The sequence below is a fragment of the Pinus tabuliformis genome, chromosome 5_1 (genome assembly GCF_031772625.1).
Source record: "Pinus tabuliformis cultivar Carrire ecotype Pingquan chromosome 5_1, CPIR1, whole genome shotgun sequence".
Lineage (NCBI taxonomy): Eukaryota > Viridiplantae > Streptophyta > Pinopsida > Pinales > Pinaceae > Pinus > Pinus tabuliformis.
The window spans coordinates 885,477,712-885,501,323 of NC_142305.1; positions in this window are offsets into that span (position 1 = coordinate 885,477,712).

Consider the following 23,612-nt stretch of genomic DNA (forward strand, 5'->3'; position numbering starts at 1 on the left):
CTGAGGTTGCATCAGCAGGTTGCTCCTGCTTTTGCTGCCTCCTAATGTTTCTTGGGATGGTATTCGGATTATCAACAATGATGGGTGGGTTAGGGTCAGGATTTGCCCTAGTATGCCGTGGATTTTTCTTAGGAGCCAGTTTCTAACTGTTTTTTAGGATTTTGTAGGAAATTTTTATATCTGAAAGGACTGGATGAAGATTTTGGAATGGCTATATATTCTCAGAGCTAAGATGAAGATTCCCTAAACAAGCTCCTCCTTAAAGCTGTTAATGTGATACAAAAACAGATTAAAGGCCTCTTGACTGATTTCAGGCTTGATAGTAGCTATGGAAAATATATAGTAATTAAAAAATCTCAAGCGTCCCCAGTGGAGTCGCCAATTATGTTAACACCCAGGTTGTTCCCTATGACTCCCAAGGGAATACGGCCGGGGTAACCACTAACCAATCTTTGGATTACAGTGCCTAGCCACACTGTAATCAGAGAGGGCTCTCTCTTTATGATTTATCTCTGTTTGTAATGATTTTAGGCTAGCTATAAGTTCAGGTCTGTTTTGAGTTTTTGCTAGGATGATAATTTCAATCAAGGTGCTTGTGTGTTTTTCAAAGAGTTCTAGTCCATTGGGCTAAGGAGTCAGTGGTCCTTAAGATGCTTGATGTGCTGCTGTGATACTGTAGTGATGCTGCAGAGCCAAATTAGTGTCTGAGAAATAACGTTTCTAATAGTGATGGAATGGAGTGTATCCAGTTAGTGCAAGGCGATTAAGAATCTTACAGTTTAACTGTTTGAGTAAGACAGTGAGAATATTGACCTAGGAGCATTTAAGAATTTCTAGGTGATATTCATACATATAGAATTAACAGACACATGAGCAATTAAGAATTCATGTACATATTTAACCCTGAGGACAAACATTTACAGCAGCAAAAATTGAGCACAAGGTGTAATAAAACAAATCTTGTACTATTCTTTCTTTCTTACTGCTAGCTTAGTGTGAGATAAGTATGATTTGATAAACATAAGAAAACAAGAACAGAGTTTTGAAGAAAACTTGTTATCTCGTCAGACAGCATAGGAATTCTGCATCAACACATAGAGCATCCTCCAGACATCAAATAATTTCCGGAAATCACTGAGCTCATCCAGCCCTTTGTATTAGATAATTGAAAGTGTACAATACAAGTGTTCTCATAGAGAAAATTACCAACCCCTTATGAGTTACTCAGGGGAGTTTATATACAAAATTTACATCAAAAATATCAACGAAATGAGTTAATATCTCATTTATGATATGCTAATCTCTGAAATGCAGTAGCTGAAGGAGTGAATGCAGCCGAAATTCCTTTATGCTTCAGCTGTCAAATAGTCAGAAGATATTTGGTCTTTATAGCTGTTAGAGTCGGTTGGAGATGCGTTGTTCAAAACTTGGCTAGCTGTCATTGTCTCATGTGAAGAGTCATTACTCAACTGCTTTTAATGCTGACTTTATCATGCTGTCTGTCTTTAAAGTGACCTGGAGCTGGCAGTGGTCGAATGACTGAAGCTATCATGGCAAAATCGGAAGCATGAATTGCCACCAATCCTCCTTAGGCATTTGATGCCTGCGTATTTTTATCAATGTTTCCTCTGCCTCTGTATGTTTGTAAAGATTGGGAGGGGTCTCAAACAGGTGGTTCACCTCATTCTCAATGAAGAACAGGCCTTCAAGTTTTTCATATATGCTCTGTCCTGTAGGAGGCCCTGCTGGTTCAGATGTACTGCCAGATGCAATAATCTGATTTTCAATAGTGGTTGCCATTATATTGGCCATTTGATCTAGGGAGATCAGCTTTCCTGCACCACTCAGCAAGCTGGGCAGGCCTTTTGCTTGCAGCACTCCCATTTTGGCCTTATATTCCTCCACATCTGCTTGCATTTCAAAAAATTTCCTCTCTACTGTTTGTATATAGTTTCTTAGAGTTAGTGCTTTCTTGGAAGAGAGGACAGCTTCTGTTCTGTTGGGAATGCCTATGGCTGCTAATTCTTCCCTTTCCTGTCTATTCAGGAAGTCTATCATCCTGTTGGCATGTTCTGTTTTGTTACCTAGTACTGTCTTGGCCTTCTGAATTTCTGCTTGTGCTTGGCCCATCAAATCCATCTGCTCATGTATTATTTTTATTGACCTCCACTGCTGTTTGATGGATTGGCCAATTTTAGCCCATAGGATTCTCTTTATGTCAGCCATAGCTGTCTCTAGATTCAGCTCCTTTTCTAAGGCCTTTATCTTGTCTCTTTTATCTTGTCTCTTTGGGCCTTTATTTATCTGCCCTGCTCTGCTACAGTCATTTTGGAGTTGGTATACTTGGAGTCCAGTTTTGCCAATTTTTCCTTGGCCTTCTTTATTTCGTCTGCTTGGAGCTCCATTGCTTTGACGGCCTTGGTCAGTTCTTCTACACTTGGACTAGCATCTGGGGCTGCTGCTGTTCCTGCTGCTTCTGCTGTAGGGGGCACTATTGCCCCTGAAGTTGCTGCTGTTGTTGATGTAGTTGGAGGAGCTTGGGAAGTGGAATCTGCTTGTTTTTCCTGTAATATTCCTTCCAGCTCTTTCTCCAGTTCCCTAATCCTTTGGTCTTGCTGCATTAGGAGGTCTAGCTGGTCCTCAGCCCGTTTTTGCTTTTGGAGTTCTGCTGTTTGAGGGTGCTCTGTGGGCTGCAGCTTCAACCTCTTCTTCATTGCATTCAAGTCATCATCTTTTTTCTTCAGGAGGGCCTTTACACCCGTTGGATCACTAGGATCATGTCCTAGATCGATGATGATCTCCTCCAGGGACTTTATCCTGTTTTCATTGGCTTGGGATGATAATCTCTCAAAATCCAACTGGGTGTTGGTGTTTTTGAGGGACTCCTTCAGCTCATGGGCCAAGGTGGCCTTCTCTATTAGGGTCGTATAGACCATCTCTCCAGTTTGCCTGTGGAGTTCAATCTGGTCCATGGGATGTATATCCTTGGCTAGGACCTCCACCCTTGTCTTTATGAAATCTGCAGGTGTCTTAGGCTCCGGCCCCATTGGCTTGAAGTGGCTCAGGAGCAGTCTCTCCTCCTGAATGTCGTATACCGACAATAGCCTCTCTTGCTGGGCTGGTGTTGCATCTACGAATTGCTTGTAGACCTCGGCCCTTAGCAGCTCATTCTGAGCTTTTATCTGTTTGAAAGAAGCCTTGGTGCTTTTGGGCTTCTTGGCCAGCTGGGAAGAGGAGGACACCTCTAAGCCATGTTGTAAAGTTTGCTCCTGCTGAAAGGAGCTTGTACCTGTGTGTTGACTGCCCTCCTTGTCTTTTCTCTCACTCTCCAAGACATCATCAGTAATGTCTTCCACCTCTGGGGAGTCTGCTCTTTGCCTTTTGGCTTCTGGCTGGTGGGAGGATCCACTGAGAGGAGTGGACTTTGCTCTTTGTCTTTTAGTTCCCCTTTCCTCATGTGCTGGGGTCTGTAAGATTGGGGCAGTTACTGCCTCTTTTTGTGGAGGTGGAATTTGCAGTGTTGGAGCTGCTGGTAGCTGAGTCTGTGGAGGGACATTTTTCCCTTGCTGCTGTTCTTGTTGCTGCCCTGTTTGCTGCTCTGCTTCAGGGGCAGGCTTTTCTTTTGTTACCTCCTCTTCTGTGCCCATTATACCCTTGCCTTTATCTAACACTGGTGCTGATGTAGAAGGTGCCTGTGGTGCAGTCTTTGTAGCCGAGGTCCCTTCTCCTATTGAATAAGGCGGTCTGAAAGGTACCTGCTGCACATAGTCCAGGTCAATAGTCTTTTCAAGCTCCCTCCTACTCTTTAGCATTCTCTCTTCCTCAGTTAGATTTTCAACTAGAGTGTCCATCTGCCATTCTTGCAGGTTGGCATATTTTTCAATGTGAGGGTAATGGCAATGTTTAATGCCTATCAGCCTATACTTGTTTCTTCTGGCAGTGATGAAACCTTGAGGGTCATAATGGACCCACCGAAAGCTATAGGATAACTTGTATTTATCCTTGAGGATTAGGTCTGCCTCTTCCCACCCTTGTTTTTTGTTCATGATGAAGGGGCCTAACTCGTGTTTGAACTTGAGGTGGGCCTTCTTTTTGGCGCTGTGGAAATGGGTGAGGTCTGACTGGATCAACTGCCTGTAATATTCTAAGGCAAATAACTTCATAGGTACATATTTTGGGAGCCTGTATGGACAGAGCTCACAGCCATAGATCCTAATGACAGTATGGTTCTCATATAGGTACCAGTCACCTATTTTATATTTTTTAGAAAGCTGCAGGGCTTTCTTTATCTCATTTGATACCCTGGGAGGAGGGGACTTCATCAACAGGTAGGAGACTGGGTATACAAATTGGTCAACAAATTCACAGTAAGTATAGGGTGAGTTTGTGACCTTATGAAACACAGAGGTCCAGAAGATAACAGATCTTCTTTCCCCTTTGTGATCCAGCCTTCTGATGTAGCATGGGAAGGCTTCAGAGTGGTAGTACATGAATAAGTGGTAAATATATGCTGAGTACCTGAAGACCCCCTGCCTGTCCACCTTGCTCAGCTGATCATGAATCTTATTGGCAATGAACTTAGCAAAGTTATATTTCCTGGCAGGGGGTTGCCGTGGGCTATATGCAGATAGCAATACCAGCATCGTTCTGTCCACATGCTCACTGTTTTTGTATCCCAGCACATAGGCAATCATGTCCAGTAAAAGCCTGCCTATGTCATTGAAATGGATACCCAGGTAGGGAGGTGGCTCTGTAGGCTGGCACTCAGGTCTCATGAAATCTCTGGTGACCTTTTGAATCTCCTCACTGGTCATCTTTTCACCAGTCTCTATCAAATAGCTCAAGGAAAACGGGATTAGCAATTCTGTCTGATCAAAGTGTAACATTTTGTTGATAGACTCAGCATTGATGTAGAAAAGGATTCTTCCAGATGGAGTGCTAACAGTTCTGTGCTGCCCATTATAGTTTTCAGCACATAGGTGAATGATCTCAGGGAAGATATTTACAGCTGGGAAACAATAATATGGTAGGTTTGACTCCCATATCCCATGTGTGCCATGACCATCCTTATAGTCCTCTCTCAACTGACTGAAAGTTTGTAAGAAATCCCTGTTGCCCTCAAAGTCTTCAATAAGACAGTCCTTTTCAACCAATGGCAAGGCCTCTAGCTCTCTATTTGTTGGATTCAATGGAGCTACACTGAGGGATGAGGATGCAGAAGCAGCCATTGTAAAGCTTGATTTGAAATAAGGTGATGGCAATTTTTAGACCAAGTCTGAAGTGTTTTTTCTCAGTGAAAATGCAAGCTGGTCTGTGCAGTTTGCTGCAACCTCTCAGGGATGTGAACTGCCAGGGGTAAGTTGCAGAGGTAATGAGGTTTTTTTTGGTAAGAATGCAGGTGGCCTGTACTCGGCAAAAGGGAACAATGCCGAGCAGCTCGAGGACAATTTTACGGTTTCAGCCCGTGGAATGACCGCTCTAATGTTGAATTATAGTTCAGGGGTGGTGCAGGTTGCTTGGGCTTACTTTAGGTAACCAGCAGAGTTGAATTTAAGATTTTTACTAGTCTTTAATGGTGAATTTACAGAGAATTGGAATGCATGGGCAAAAGTGGGGAAAAACTGGTGAAATACCTGGAACACTAGCTTGGAAGCCTGCGGGCTGGGCTGTGGAGGTTAAATGCCATCGAATTCTGGACTTGTAGCGGTCGAAATGTTGAATTTGATGGCTGGGGACAAATTTCGCGGCAGCTGGTCGACAACGGCTACTTCTTTTGCGCGTGAAAATGACCGAAAACGACTCATTTGGTCGTTTATAACGTTAAATTTGGAAAAAGTATGCATTTGGCGCTTTTCCGCCAATGACGTCAGCATGACGTCATGGCGGGGCCCGGGTACGGAGGTGACGTGGCTGCTGAGGTGTGAGCCAGGGTGGCAGGACACGGTGGCGGGTGAATAAGGTGGCAGGGGTACGTGGAGGATCACATGGCGCGGGGTGGGCGAAAGGTACTACGTCAGGATGACGCAATGATGACATAAGGGATGGCGGTATCGGAATAGTGGTAAGCGGGTTCCCCGCACCGCTTTTGCTGGTGAGTGGTATTGGGGAGGGGGGCTCCGAACAACCCCGACGATTGACACGCGTCCAGGGTATGGAGCGGAAAACCACTTTCCCCGGACGCTAAAGGTCGGTAGGTCGGGGGACGAAAGTGACCGCCCACCGTTAGATCTGGGCGGCGGAGATCGGACGGCTGGCGGGTCCTCCGACGGATCGTGCAGGTTGGGGGGGGGGTCGCCTGCCCATTATAATATTCAATTTAATATTTCGGGCGGAGAACTATAGGCAAGGGGGTTTTTCATAGGTTTTGGGGATTTTTCTGGTTTTCAAGGGTTTGTCAATGGTTTTTATAAGGACAAAGGGGTTTATAAGGGTGATTTTAGCAAGGAAAAGAAGGGGTTTTTTGTGTTTTTGAGCAAAGGGACGGTGATGGCTGAGGGAAGAGGTTGCTGCACATAACCAGAGGTTATAGTAGCTCCAAGATAGGGTTGACCACAGTCCCAGATGGACTAAAGTCTCCCTTGACCATCTATTTGGCTATAGTGCCAAGAGGAGGATATGTACATAGTGCTGGGATTTATACACCTTAGTGTTATTTATAGTAGGGAAAGGGGGAGATAGGGGATTTAGATAGTAGAGTTAGTGGTTAAGATGTATGAGAGGGTAAATGAAGGGGAAACCACTAAGTTTATTTGAAATTTACTTAGTTTAGGGAGTAGATCAAAATGAAAAGAATTTTACATAGGAAATGTGGCTTTTAAATGAACAAGAATCATCATAAAACCTTAGAAATTTCTCATCAATCTCCATGGATGAGGGGATGTCAGAAAAAAGAGTGGAAGGAGAATTTGGGTAATTTAGACATGCTCCTTTGCCTTGCTTTTCTTATTTAACCAGCAAGATTCAATCTGTAATGAATACCACTTCTGCAACCCCATCTACTTACCCAGCTACTGTGCCTAGCATTTTTTATTTCTTCTTGGAGGGTGCACTTGGACTTGCAGACCCTTACTTGCCTTTTCTTTTATTTGGCTTTTTCTTTTGTTTTTTCTATCTACTTCTACCCTTATTTCTTCCAAGGTCCCAGATTAAGCTATTGGGAGCCTTTTCTTCTCTACCTGAACTACTTGTCTGCCAAGATTAAACAGTTTGGACAGACTTCCTTCTCTAATCTACAACTGCAAATTTAAACCATGGAATGATCCAGATTAGACTGTTGGACCATCCATCAAAATTTTAAGTCCATACCAAGCTATAAGCACAGATTGGATTCTCTTGGAAATATGTGATCTTTGAATCATCAAAGCAGAGCATATTTGGACCTCTCATAGCCAATCATGAAATATGAAACCTATTGGTATAGGTAGCTAACAAGGTACGCGGGGGACATGACCAATACGTGCAGGACTGCAGGTAATGCTAAGAGAAAGTGCCGAACCAGAGTTTTAGAGATTTTCAAGGACTTTCTCTCATTTTTCAAGGCTTGACATGAAGAGCTGAGGTTTAAGACTTGCATAGGAGGAAAGTATGAGTGGTGATAGACTCACACTAACTACAAAATGTCATGGTGATAATATTTTGTGTAACAGGCACTATCTTCTTGGCAGGAGGTTTGTTTTGATGACTGATCACGGTGGTTTGCAGTGTCTATTTGACCAATTGAATCTGAATGCCAGGAAGGCTCATTGGTTAGTGAATTTGATTATGAAATTAGGTATAACAAAGGTAAAGAGAACAGGGTGGCATATGCCCTTAACAGGCGGATACAGGTAAATCCAATAGTAGCTATGAGCTCCTATGGGACATGTTTACAAGATATGATCTTGTAGGAAGGTCAGCAAGATGACATGTATATGGAGATTCTGCACAAGTTGCATCAGAAAACAGGTATAGGTACAGGTAGTGGTACATGTAGATGTATAGGTAGTGGTACAGTTACAGGTACAGGTACAAATGCAGGTGCACATGATGCGGATTATCATCTCACAACAGATGGATCGGTTATATTTAGGGTTAGGATATATGTGCTAGATGGCCATGAGCTCAAGAAGGTGATACTGAGGGATTTTCATGCAAGACCATATTCAGGTCACCCACATTATCAAAAGACATTTAAAATAATGAAGAAATTATATTATTGGCCGAATTTGAAGAGAGATGTAGCAGAGTTTGTGGCTAGGTGCTTGGATTACCAGTAGGTGAAGGAAGAGTTTAAGAATTGAGGTGGACTGTTATAGCTGATTCTTATTCCAAAGTGGAAATGGGAGGCCATTTCCATGGAATTTATCACAGGTTTACCGAGGACAGTGAGACAACATGATTCCATCATGGTAGTGGTGGACATGTTGACAAAGGTAGCGCACTTCATTCCAGTGAAGTATACATTCTCAGCGAGTGATGTAGTATAAGTATTCATCAATTACGTGGTTAGATTGCATGGAGTTCCAAAGAATATTGTGTCAGATAGGTGTTAGGTTCCTATACCAATAGGAGTCATAATTTTGAATGACTAAGGTTAAGCCTTGTAATATTGTATGTACCTTTGCTTTCTGCAAATGTTTTCCATATTAAAAAAATAAAAAAATGTAAAGAGGGTATGTCCTAAAAGAATAATAAAAGGACAAAAAGAATAAGAAAAGGTCCAAAAAAATGAAAATATATGAACCCCTAAAAAACAAAAGAGACCATGAAAGTGTGCAAGTCAAAATGCCACTACTATTTACTTTTATGCTTAATAATTATTGTGTGTAGCTTGTTATTCATGCCACAATCCATGGTAATCAAATTGTTTAATCTTGGTTTTACCATGCTTTGAATTTTATGTTTATAGTTAGAGAATAAAATCTGACCAAACAGTGTAATCTTGGTAGATCATTAAATAGGTAGAGTAAATAAAAGGAGCTCAATAGTTTAATCTGAGCCCTTGGATGATATAAGGTTAGAATTAGATAGTTTTCTTTGTAAAAGAAAAAGATTGATAAGGTTTTGCTAGCCTAAATACACCCAAATAAAGTGAAGAAAAAATGGTAGGGTAAGTAAATGGGTAAGTAGTAGAAACGTTGCAGAAATATCATGTGATTACACAAAAACAATTATGTCATTGTTTTAAATGCATCCTTAAAATATGCATAAGCAGTAAACAAAGCAAAGACAATGGTTCACAATATGGTTTATCTAAAATCCTCTTATTCATTTCACCCCTTTACTTTACTAATTTCCCAAAAATAACTTCTAGTGCTCAAATCCTAAAAGTCAAAGAGGCTCAGAGCATTTCTCTGACATTTCGAGGGACCGGACCCTCAGCTTGATGGCTTATGGACAACAAGTACTAGAACCCCCTTCATCAAAAATTCATCTCCCTTCATTTCCCCTCATTTCCCTAATAAAATCACACTTTCCTATGGTTGACATCATTTACCTAGGAAAAGTGGGAACCCCCATGTAAATCCCTTTTCACTCAAAAACCCATGAAAATCACTTTATTCTAAGTATTGAAGGTATGAAAAGTGTGCAAACGTGATACTCCACCTTTTTACTTAGAAAAAACCCACTCCGCCCTTTATATTTCATATTAATTTCTAACATTATTATGTAAATTCCCCAAAATCCCATTATCCCGTATTAAATTAAATCCCTATATAAAATACCCCGACCCTTAGTTTTCATAAAAACTATATAAACCACCCATACCCCAATATAGCCTTACTTAGTTTACCTAATCCTAGTAAACTTAAGTTAATCTAGGTATTAATATCACCCAACTCCCTAATCCCTAATCCATCATTAAGCCCGTCCCGATCATTTTAAACCTCCGATTTATCCCTAAACTAATCTTGAACTGCTGTGATTAAATCCTTGGGCCCCCCATCAACTCCCGTCATTTCCCCCCGCGTAGCTCTTCCACCCGATTGTCGTTGATCATCACCCCCCCCCCCATCCAATGGTGCACAGCCATATCGGCCACGCTCGACAGCTAAATGTTAACCACCCAATAAAGAGGTTTTCCCCGACCCCACGAATGCTACATGTCAAACATCATATCACATCGGGTGACCCCTCCCAAATATCGCTCGCGCCACAAAAGCGGTGCGATGGCACTCCAAAACCGCTTCCCCCACTTAACCGAAAAACCATCAATTGTTCATCTGAAATTGAACCTGCCAAAATTAATCATTTTCTCTATAAAAGGCTGCGAAGCCCTATTTCACCCTTTTTCCACGCATTCTCTGTGTAAATTTTGTAAACTATTGCAATCCCTGCGAACACCAAATTTACCACCAGACTTCCAAGTCCACTCCAGAAGATGTTGCAGACAACCCAGCTAACCTTTCAGTCTATACCAGGACTACACCAACCACTACAGCTACCGTGAACCACCATTTTTAGAGCCAATTCACCCAATTTCCAGGTATTTCACCATGAATTACCACTTACCCCTGCAAATTTCAAAACCTTTAGCCTGTGCAGTGTTTTAATTAAAACATTGATTAAAGAATACTACCAATTTAAGAATTGTTTGCTTAAATCCTCTGAAAATCCAAAAACCTTTGATAAATCCCCCACAGCCTCATTCAAATCCATAAGAACTAAATTATGGATGCCCCTATCGCCATGGACATTAGACCCATTACCACTCCACATTTAGACCTAGACCACCTTCCCCTGGCTGACAGGGATTTCCAAATCAAGGACACAACTTCAATAGAGCTAATGCTAAAAATTAATTGCTTAAGCAAAGACAGACACCTGAACCATACAGATGATATTGGCCTCTGGGAGTCCAACTTACCCAAATACCAGTTCCCCCAAGTTCATATCTTTCCTGAAATCGTTCATATTTGCTATGCATGCTACGTCCCCAACCATAGAGCCATAATGTCTCATGACAAGAAGGTTCTATTCACTATCATAGCTGAGTCCATTAATGAAATGGTGCAGCTCCAACCAGGGCCAAACCTAACCCCACTTTCAATTGGAGACCTGTTGGACCAGTATCCCAAGCTAAGCCTATCAAGATTGGCCCAGTCATTCCAAACCTTCATTAGAGAGGAAAAACACATCCCTAAGGACTCCCCTCCATATGTATCAGTTATTTTCTCTCAATGGGGCCAGTACATTGTAACCATGATACCATTTGTTTTGGGTTACACTACAAGTGAATACATTGATGAACTTATTCTTGCTTTCATGTCCATTTGTACCCCAGGGCAGCCTACTAAAATCACATATGACTTTGCCAAATTCATAGCTGATAGGATGCATGAGCAGTTCACAAGAATGGGCAATGAGAGAGTATTCAAATAATCCTCTATATTATACCATCTATTTTTGTATTATCATTCGAATAAGTTTCCTTTTACTCTCCAGAAGCTTGACACTAGGGGACAACCTAGATCTGTCATTTTTTGGACCCCACTTTTCCATGAGTATAGATCGCCTTATACACACTTTGACTTCATAGATTCTTTTGTTTATCCAATAATGACTATGCTCACTGGAAATCCTCCACCTAGGATAAGTCCAGAGATAAAAAGAGTCCTTCAGCTTTCCAAGCAAACCAAAGTGGGAGATTGGTACCTTTACCAAAATCACACATAAATCAGAATATATGGTTGCCTGCTTGCACCATATAAGTTGCCAAGATACCTCCCCATGAGGTTGCTTGCCTTACAATATTATAGGCAGATCATCAATGCAGATGAGGTCAACTTTTTCAATGCCAAGAAGAAGGCCAATTTCAAAATCAAAGACTAGTTAGGTCCCTTCATATGCAATTCCATAGAGGCGGGGAAAGAGGTAGACTTGATCCTGCAAAGCTTGAAATTCCAAAGGAGTTTTGTATGGAGACATGACCCTTTAGAATTATTTACCAAGAAAAGGAAAAAGGTCAAGCTAAGACCTTTTATCCACCACCCCATACCAGAAATAGAGGCATATGCAAATCAGACAAAGTGGGTGGAAAATACCTTAGTAGACAACGATAGCACAAGGGTAGATGTAGAAAATGATCTGATTGATTTGGAAAAGTAGCTTGATGAGAGCTCTTTTCTGCAGGTACCAGAAGAGAAAGAAAGAGCCCTTAGCAACCCTCTAGTCACGCAGACTCCTCAGAATAAGGAGACAAATCCAAAAAGAAACAGAGAGGGAGCTTCCACTTTAGGAATGGACACCTCTAATTTGCAGCAGGAAACAAGTCACAACAAGAGGCAAAGGCTCAATCTGGCCTCTGAATAGGAATATACAAAAGGATCAGCACAGGTAACCAACACAAAGGTAGATAGAAGAAAGCCCACAACTCCATCTGAAGACATACAAGATCCTTCCACATCACAGACTCAGATGTTGGAAAGGCAGCTTAGTGTGGAAGTGTATTCCTTTAGTAGATCCACTGACAAAGACCAAGACATAAAAGACAGGTATAAAGAAATTAAAATGAGGAATGAGAAGCTTAAAGCCCAAACATATTTTCAATATCCCAAGCTCACTTCCACAAATCAAACAAGGCTAATGTCAGCCTTTGACATCAAGGAGGGAAAGCTACAGATGTCTTTTATCAAACCTATAGCACAGTAGCCCAAGACATCATCAGATTACAAGAGGGTTGACTTTGAAGTGTTGGCAAGGGATATTCATCCCATACACCAGATAGAACTACATAAACAGGTTGGAGAGATGATATACTCCACCCTAACAGGTAAAGCCATAGCTGCCCATCAGCTACAAAACTCAGTAAACAACATCTCAGCACAGTTTCAGTTGGAGAAGGCCTCCTCACTGACCAAGGATACAAGGATTAAGTCGTTGGAAGACTTGGTTATTGATTTGGGACATGATCCCAAAGATATAAAAGCTAATGAGCAACTGATAAAGAAGAAGAACGATGATGTTGCTGCACTGAAGAAGCAATTGAAATTCCCCAGCTGCAACATCCTCAAATGCTGGAATTTTTGGAGAGTCAAACCAAACATGAAGAGTTGATGGACTTGGTCCTAAAACTAACTGATCAGCTAAAGGAAATAGAGAAAGAATTGGATAGCTTAATCCAAATGAAACAAACTTATATTACATCAACTTCTACAAACGTCATCCCTACAGTGTCTACAGTAGTCCCTTCCATGTTGGCAGATTCACTTGCACCAACAACTCCACCTACCACATCATTACCAGTTACATCGGAATCTACAACAACAGGTACACTAGGAGAGGACGCAGATAAATTAGTCAAAGACATGAATGAAATGTCCATCCAAGCCACTGAAATGAACAGACTAAGAGAAAAGGTGGCAAGTTTAGAAACTAATTACAAACTTGCCCAAATTATGTAAAAAGAATAAACTTAGAAGGCCAATAGTATGAATGAAAGAATCAAAGCTATGGAGAAAGACTTGACATTGGAGAAACCCATTGGTCAAGCCGAGGAACTGTTATGGGCCAATATCATTAACTCCATCAAGGATATTTGGACATTTATTCAAGTTATTTTTTAGCAAACAGAACTGATAAAGATAGCTACAGTAGCTATTCAGAAAGTCAAGGAGGAATTGGGTGACATGCTTGAGGATGCTAATAGACTCATCCACTTCCTTAATAGCAAAAACAAATATGAGCTTCAGGAGCTAAATATAGAAGACATAACTGAAACTATTTTCGAAATAAGAAAGGTTATTTCCAAGAGGAACTTAATTCTAAACTTGGAGGAAAAGTGCAAGAACATGCAGGTGGCCATTGGTAGATTCATGGCCAAATTCCAAATTTTGAGGGAGAAATGATTGCCCAGTCCATTGGTCATCAATGACAAGATTATGACATAGCCGGACTATGGCAGTAGACTCAGGCAGTTGGCTAAAGAACAAGCTAGCACTTCATCTATTAAAGCCCTGCTAACAGGGAAAGTTTTATATAACACTTTTGAGAACCTGTTTTTCCTCCAACATGAGGTAAAACACTTATTCATCACCAAGCCCAATTTTTCCAAGTATATTGAAGCTGATGAGATATATCGAAGGATGATGAATGTCAAATTACCTGATGCAGAATGGTGGGAAAGCATGATTGATTTACTGTGAGAAATTTACAGTAAAAAGTTACTGCACAGTAAAAATAGAGTAGACAGGTAAATATATGAAAACAGGACAAAAGGGTCAAAGAGTATCAGGTGAAAGATAAAAGTCAAATAAGATGCTAGCGTAAAATACCACAACAGCAAGCCAACATAAAGGGCTACAAATCCAACCATAAAATCCAACAATACCACATAAAAAGGGATAACATGAAACAATTCAATAGTTGTCTCTATCTTCTTGCAAGAAGATATTTGTATTTCCTAGATTAAATCTCAAGTTTGTTTTGAGATATTTTGTAATAATTTTTGTATAAATACTTCACCATTTGAAGTATGTAGGGTGGATTCTTAGACATTTCTATAGACATTTTTTTATCAAAGACTGTAAGTTATTGTATCACTATTTGGACCAGCAGGATGGATTAATGAATAAAGACAGGACATTTCACTGGATTCATGTGTAGAGCAAAGTGCAGACAAGTATTTTATCTTGTGTTGTTATTTTTCTTTAAAAAAAAATCCACAATATTTAATGTATCTGAAATCTAAATGCTATAATATGGAATGATATATGAGAATTTGCTTCATTGCACTCTATTTTACCTATTATGCATTTTAATGTTTTATGCTAATTATCTAAATCAAGGAATTCTTGACTACTCCTTAGTCTAGGTAGTGTCCCTGTAGTCTATAGCAAAGGATTCTTAATTGCCCTTTGTTCATGATTATCCTCTGTTCCTCATTTTAATCCCAGTCCAATAATTTTTAAGTGCTCTCTTACCCTGGTTAAGATTATTTCACCCATCTGGCCCAAAGACCTGCACTTTACTCTGCTAGCTTGCCCTTTGAACACTCCCTTTAGTGAATTAATTATATTTCTGCTGCCCTCCTTTGACTCCATAGCCAATGGTCCAAAGACATCAGTCTATCCATCTGTTTTAAGGATTCCACCATCCAATCATTCAATACAAATCAAAACGCCCTGAACCTTCAGAACTAGCCTAAAATCCCAGCAAACAAAGCTAAATCATATAGAGAGAGCCCTCTCTGAGTCATAGGTTGACTAGAGCCTATACTTAAAATATTGATTTGTGGTTACCTTGGTCCTTTCCTTCTTCTAAAAACTTATAGGGAAAATTTCTGAGTGATAACATAATGGCGACTCCACTGGGGAATTCAAATCCTCAGTCTTAATAAAGCTTTAAGAAAATCCTAAATTTTTATTTTAAGCCTCTTAAAGTCATTTGTTAGAAGTTCTCTTGAAAAATCTCACAAAAACAATTAAAAAGTTTGAAATTCTGGCTTCCAAGAAGACTCATTTTACTAGGGCTAATCTAGACCCAAATCCTACCCCGGTATTTGAAAATCCCAACCTGATTTCAAGAAAATCCAAAATAGAAGAAAGTTCAATTAATCAGACACCTTTAGTTAAAGCTAATTCATGCCCTGATGAATGGTTATTTCTAGAAGAATTTCCATTTTATGAGTCATTTGATCTTTCATTATTTAGAACAAAATCTGAAAGTGCACTCTGTGAAACTGTTCTAGATCTAGAATTCATTGCAGACCTCGAGGTTCAACAAGCCAACAAGTCAATTGATGAGTACATTCTGAAATCTCCACAATCATCTATTAATACTTCCATAGCCCCTGAGCTTTCTGGACAATCTTCCATTACTTTAAGTTCACCATTGTTCCCTTCAACTTCATCAATAATACCTTCTGAAGTCCATTCTTCACCACCATTTGTACCAACTCTTCCTCACCAAACTATCATCTCCCATTCATCACCTACAAGTCCTAGTTCTTCATCCACTCTTCATACACATCTTAACCCCTCCCAACCTATAGCCATGGCAAATAGATATGTTCCTCTTGTTTTACCTGCCCAACTTGGTGCTATGCCAGCAGAATACCAAAGTAAAATTATTCAATTTGATGGCACGAGACATTACACGGCTCAAAAACACATCAACAATATAACAGATTACTTTGAGCTGCACGAAATTGATACAAATAATGTTTAGATGAGACTATTTGCCTAGACTTTAACTGGTGATGTTAAGAAATAGTTTAGAGAATTGCCTATTAATAGTATTGATAACTTAGAAGCATTTCATCAGAAATGTTTGAACAGGTGGGAAAAGAAAAATAACCCCCTACAAATCCTTTCAGAATATGAGAAATATAGAAGGGTACCTAATGAAAATATTCAATATTACTGCACTAGATTCAACAGTATATATAACTCCATCCCAGTTAATATTAGACCCCCACCTGACTTAGCCTTAATAAAGTTCCCTGATGGTTTTGACACAGATATGGCATACCACCATAGGGAAAGAAATCCCCCAACATTAGAAGAAATGCAAAGCGTAGTTGTTAGTGTTGAAGAAAATTTGTTAGCTAAAAGAGCTAGAGTTAGAAAGGAAAAAAGAGGAACTGCTAAAGATGAGGCTTCACCCTCTAACATTAAAATAGATAGTTTATCCAAAAGTATGGAAAGACTAATGGATAGAATAGATAACATAGAAAGGAAACCCAAATGGGATAACCAACAAGCACCTCCTGTTAGAAACCCGAATTTTAGAAAAAACCAAAATCAAAACATTGGGAAAATGGACCAGATCAGAACATTAGGCCTCCTTTTCAAGAAAATTATGTAAAAACATCCCATCCTGAAGACGCAAAAAAAGACACACAAATAAACCTAATGGGAATAAATGATGAGGATATTGTTTTTCTAACCCAAGATGAGCAGGAACTGCATATGCTGCAACAATTGCAAATCTAGTCTGAAGAGTCATTTGATTGCAAATAAGGATATGATCCCACCATTTTTGAAGTACATAAACAATATAATCTAAGAAGCAGAAAGAATGTTGATGTACTTGACCAAACCAAGAAAATAGTGCAAAATCAACCTAAGAAAATAAAAGAAGCCTCTGTTTCAAAGATCCTCAAAATTCTCCCTAGGCAGAACCCAAATCCTTCTGGTCCCACCATTGTACATCTAACCTCTGATCAACCTTTTGTTGTTCAACCATCCACCTCAATTCCACCTAAGGAACCAGTAGACAAATTTGAAAACACCAGATCTGAAAATCCACATAAGGAAATACCCAATAAAGGAAAGGAAGACAAGTCTACTTAGGTCCCTGCTTCAAAAATCCAAAACCTTCAAACAGAAAAAGTTTCTTCACCATTTAATTTGGGAGCAAAGATAGCAAAGCTTAAGATTTCAGTTCCTTTAACAGAACTAATCAAGAATGAAACTTACAAATCACAGATAAACCAAACCTTAAACATTGCTGAAAATGAGGATTTTGTTAACCTGTTTGATGACCAACCAGAACTCATATTTGGTCCAGATGTTAATGGCAAACCATTGGAAGGAGGAGTTCCACCTTTTTACATCAGCCTTAGTATCCATGATAAAATTATACACAATGTAATGTTGGATTCTTGGGCCTCTCACAACTTAATGTCCAAATCAGTGATAAAGAAATTAAACCTAGACATTACAAGGCCTTACAAGGACTTATTCTCATTTAACTCCAGTCAAGTAAAGCGTTTAGGATTGATTAAAGATTTGTGTGTTACTCTAGTCCAATATCCTACCAAAAGCATCCTTATGGATATTTTAGTTGCTGACATCCCACCAAAGTATGGCATGCTATTATCTAGATCATGGGGAGCCAAACTTCAGGGATCTTTACAACTAGATATGTGATATGCAACAATCTATGTTTTTGGACAACCTAAGAAACTATACCGAGAAACCTTAATGAAATACATGGTAAGTAGCCAGGATCGGCCTCAAAACTTTCCCATCTACTCCATACACTCAGACATTGATTCATTTATCTTGTATAATGTTGATCAAATACCAGAAGAAATTTCAGATAGTATTAATATAGAACCAAAAGAAATTGCAGTTTCTATACAAAATGAAACTAACCAAACTTTAGAATTTTTCAATGAACAAAGTAGCCAAATTGCTGTAAGTGATGAAAAGTGTGTTGCACCAAATAGTGAAATTTAGGAGCATGAGATATTATGGCATCTTGAATTTGATGGGTCAGTCAATAAGTTTGGAGCAGGAGCAAGAGTATGGATAAACAATATAGAAAATAATCACTCAGAAGGCCATGCATATAGATTGAATTTTAAATGTACTAACAAAATGGCTGAGTATGAAGCATTAATTTTAGGTCTTAAGCTAGTTATGAATCTAGGAGATAAAAGTGTTTCTGTCATGGGAGACTCTAAACTAGTTATAAAATAGATTGATGTTGTATATATGACAAAAGACCCTAGATTAAGTTTTTATAGAGGAACTATTTTAGAAATACTTAATACTTTCCTAGAAACAAAGCTTGCAGTAATCCCCAGAAAACACAATATGCAAGCCCATAGTTTAGGAATGTTTGCTAGCACTTTCAAATTACCCTTCCAACCTACCCATCAATACACTACTGAAGTTAGGTATAGACTTGCAATTCCAGATAATTTGAAGAATTGGCAAGTATTTTCTAGTGATAAACAGATAAATAACTTTTTAATTTCAGAAGAAGAGATTGTAAATAACAATATAGACATTGATACATCCATAGATCCTAACTCTAAGGATGAGTTAGCAATAAATGAGATAGAAGGTGATGAATTAGATAGATTTAAACCAACTAAATTTACTAAATCCGATGTAGATAAATTAGAGAAAATTGAGATTGATGAAATAATAAGTGAAGAAACCGAAGTAATTAATCTCAAGGATAACTTCTTACCAAAGGGATTAACCCCTCTGGAAGATTTATTTGACTCCAATGATGTTCCTAGGAAGCCTAAAATGGAACCAGTAAGGTCTGATATAGAGGAATGTAATATCGGCACCAGTGAAAATCCTAAACAGATCAAACTTTCAAAATCATTACCTCCCACTGAAAAAGTAAAATACATTGAGTTGTTGAAAGAATTTCAAGATGTTTTTGCTTGGAGTTATGAGGACCTCAAATCCTATGACACCAACATCATCCAACACACAATCCCTATTAAAGAAAATAAAAAGCCTTTCAGACAAAAACTTAGGAGGATCAATCCTGTCTTATTACCTTCAATTGAAAAAGAAATTCAAAGGATGTATGATGCCAAAATAATTGCACCAATCAGGTTTTCTGATTGGGTCTCAAACTTGGTGCGAACTAGGAAGAAAATTGGTGAGATTAGACTCTATGTGGATCTCAGAAACCTCAACAAAGTGTCACTAAAATAAAATTACCCTCTCCCCAAAATGGATCACATTTTACAAAGGGTAGTTGGATCAACCAGAATCTCATTGTTGGATGGGTTTTCTGGTTACAATCAAATTTTGGTTCATCCAGATGACCAACCCAAGACTGCCTTCACTACTCCTTGGGGCACATTTATGTATGTGAAAATGCCTTTTGGGCTAATGAATGCAGGAGCCACTTTCCAGAGGGCTATGGATATAGCCTTTGCAAAAGAAATTCATGATTTCCTTGTGATATACCTAGATGACATCACTGTTTTTTCAAAATCTAACAATCAACACTTGGATCATCTAAGATGAGTTTTTATTAAATGCAGGAAATATGGAATCTCCTTAAACCCCAAGAAGTCTTTGTTTGGGTTAGAGGAAGGAAATTTGTTAGGTCACATAATTTCAAAAGATGGTATAAGAATAGACCCTGCGAGAATAGAAGCCATCTTGCAGATACAATGCCCAAGGAACATTAGAGAGTTACAAGCTCTTTTAGGAAAAATTAACTTTCTTAGAATATTTATATCTAATATAGCAGAATTAATTAGATCACTTAGCGATATGCTAAAAAAAAAATCGACCATAAAATGGATTGTTAAGGCTAAAAAGTCCTTTGAAGACATTAAACTGGCCTTAACTAAAACACCTATGTTAATCAGTCCAAAATTTGACAAATATTTCATCTTAATTTCCTTTGCTTCTAAGCACCACAATAACTGCAGTTCTATTGCAGAAAAATGACTAGGGCTATGAACAACCTATTGCCTTCTTTAGAAAAGCCTTGAGAGATGCGCCCTTAAAATACAATATAATGGAAAAACAAGCATTGGCTTTAGTCAAAGCCATTAAGGATTTCAGGGTATACATTTTATATTCTCATATAGTAGCCTACGTTCTAAATTCAGCAGTCAAAGACATCCTAACTCAGGAAGGTCCATATGGAAAGAGAAGAAAGTGGATTGCTTCTATTTTAGAGTATGATATGGAAATCAAACCTCCTAAGTTAATCAAGGGCTAAGGTTTAGCCCTAGCTCTTGGCTGAATCAAATTGTCAAGCCTTGGATATAAACTTTATTGCATCAATAGATGATGGAGAGGAGATGGTGACTCCACTAATCAGCCAGGCCTTTATTGAATCACCCTGGTATGCTGATATTATTTATGTTTTACAGAACTTACAAGCTCCTCCTAAATTATCTAGGACTAAAAGCGGGTTTTTAAAGATGACATCCTTGAAATTTTGTATACTAGACAATGCTTTGTTTTGGAGAGATCATGAAGGTATTCTTCTTAATTGCTTGTTAAAAGATGAATCTAGCAGATTTTTACAAGAGTTTCATGTAGGTGATTGTGGAAGACACATGTAGTGGAATACCACTGCAGATAAAATCCTTAGAGCTGGTTTCTATTGGCCTACCTTGCTTTTTGATGTCAATAAATATGTGACCTCTTGTCACAAATGTCAAATTTTTTAGGGAAATAAAAATATTTTACCTTTACCCCTCAAGCCTATCTCTGCTAAAATACTTTTTCAACAATGGGGCTTAGACTTCATTGGTGAAATTCACCCACCCTCCTCTACCCAACACAAATGGATCTTCATAGCCACATACTATTTCACAAAATGGGTAGAGGCCATACCTTCAAGGCAAGCCACAGACACTGTTATCATAGCCTTCCTTGAAACCAATATTCTTTCAAGATTTGGATGTCCAACTAAGATCATTACTGATAATGTAGCAGCCTTTAAATCCAAAATAATGATAGATTTATACAATAAGTATCATATCACCCTGGGCCATTCTACAACCTATTACCCTCAAGGAAATGGACTGGCAGAATCCTCAAACAAAATCCTGGTAAACATCATCAAGAAGTTACTAGAGGACAATAAGAAAACATGTAATAAGAAGCTAGTCAATGCCTTGTGGGCAGACAGACTAACCACTAAGAAATCAATTGGTACTTCTCCCTATCAACTATTTTATGGGATGGAAGTTTTTTTTCCATCCTCTTTGGGAGTACTAGTAATGAAGATGCTTCAAGAATTGCAGGTTGAACCTAATAGTATCCAAAGAAGAATCAACCAAGTTATTCACCTTCAACAAACCAAGGAAGAGGTTTATATCAGGTCTCAAGATATGTAGGAAAGGGTTAAAAATATTTTTGATGAAAGAACCAAGGCTAAAGATTTCTACCTTGGTGACAAGGTGCTCAAGTGGGATTGAAGGAGGGAAGAGAAAGGTATCCATGGGAAATTTGATTTCCTATGGAAAGGCCCATATGTCATTTACGCTTTCAGAGGTAACAATGCTTTCTTCCTAAGAGAAATGGATGGTACCAAAGCAGAAGGTGGGTCAGTGAATGGTCGAATGCTAAAATATTACTTTGAGCCTATTTACAAATTTTTCATTTCCCATTTGTACATATTATATTTCAAAAGTCTAGTTTGGATTGGATGGTGATTTTTGAAGTTGAAGCCCGAAGAGAAGGCCCTAAGCTTGAAAGATCAACTATCATAAAGTATCAATAATGCAGGTGCATAAAGGAACACTTTACAAGGTAACATCAACAACAATTCATGGGCTACTGATCTAGAAAGTTCTTGACATTTCACTAGAAAATTCCATCCACAAGTGGAGCCACTGTTAGGTTCCTATACCAATAGGAGTCATAATTTTGAATGACTAAGGTTAAGCCTTATAATATTGTACATGCCTTTGCTTTCTACAAATGTTTTCCATATTAAAAAATAAAAAAATGTAAAGAGGGTATGTCCTAAAAGAATAATCAAAGGACAAAAAGAACAAGAAAAGGTCCAAAAAAATGAAAATATATGAACCCCAAAAAAACAAAAGAGACCATGAAAGTGTGCAAGTCAAAATGCCACTACTATTTACTTTTATTTTTAATAATGATTGTGTGTAGCTTTTTATTCATGCCACAATCCATGGTAATCAAATTGTTTAATCTTGGTTATACCATGCTTTGAATTTTATGTTTATAGTTAGAGAATAAAATCTGACCAAATAGTGTAATCTTGGCAGATCATTAGATAGGTAGATTAAATAAAAGGAGCTCATTAGTTTAATCTGAGCCCTTGGATGATATAAAGTTAGAACTATATAGTTTTCTTTGTAAAAGAAAAAGATTTATAAGGGTTTGCTAGCCTAAATGCACCCAAATAAAGTGAAGAAAAAATGGTAGGGTAAGTAGTAGAAAGGTTGTAGAAATATCATGTGATTACACAAAAGCACTTATGTCATTGTTTTAAATGCATCCTTCAAATATGCATAAGTAGTAAACAAAGAAAAGACAATGGTTCACAATATGGTTTATTTAAAATCCTATTATTCATTTCACCCCTTTACTTTACTAATTTCCCATAAACAAGTCCTAGTGCTCAAATCCTACAAGTCAAAGAGGCTCAGAGCATTTCTCTGACTTTTGGAGGGACTGGAACCTCGGCTTGATGGCTTATGGACAACAAGTACTAGAACCCCCTTCATCAAAAATTCAACTCCCTTCATTTACCCTCATTTCCCTAATAACATCACACTTTCCTATGGTTGACATCATTTACCTAGGAAAAGTGGGAACCCCCATGTAAATTCCTTTTCACTCAAAAACCCACAAAAATCACTTTATTCTAAGTATTGAAGGTACGAAAATCATGCAAACATGATACTCCACCTTTTTACTTAGAAAAAACCCACTCCGCCCTTTATATCTTATATTAATTTCTAACATTATTATGTAAATTCCCCAAAATCCCATTATCCCGTATTAAATTAAATCCCTATATAAAATACCCCTGACCATTAGTTTTTATAAAAAATATATAAATTGCCCATATCCCAATATAGCCTTACTTAGTTTACCTAATCCCAGTAAACTTAAGTTAATCCCGGTATTAACATCACCCGAGTCCTTAATCCCTAATACCTCATTAAGCCCAGCCCGATCATTTTAAAACTTAGATTTATCCCTAAAATAATCTCGAACCACCATGATTAAATACCTAGGCCCCCCATCAACTCCTGTCATTTCCCCCCATGCAGCTCTTCCACCCGACTGTCGTTGATCATCACCCCCCACTCATCCAACGGCGCACAGCCATATCGACCATACCCGACGGCTGAACGTTAACCACCCGATAAAGTGGTTTTCCCCGACCCCGTGGATGCTACGTGTCAAACATTGTATCACATT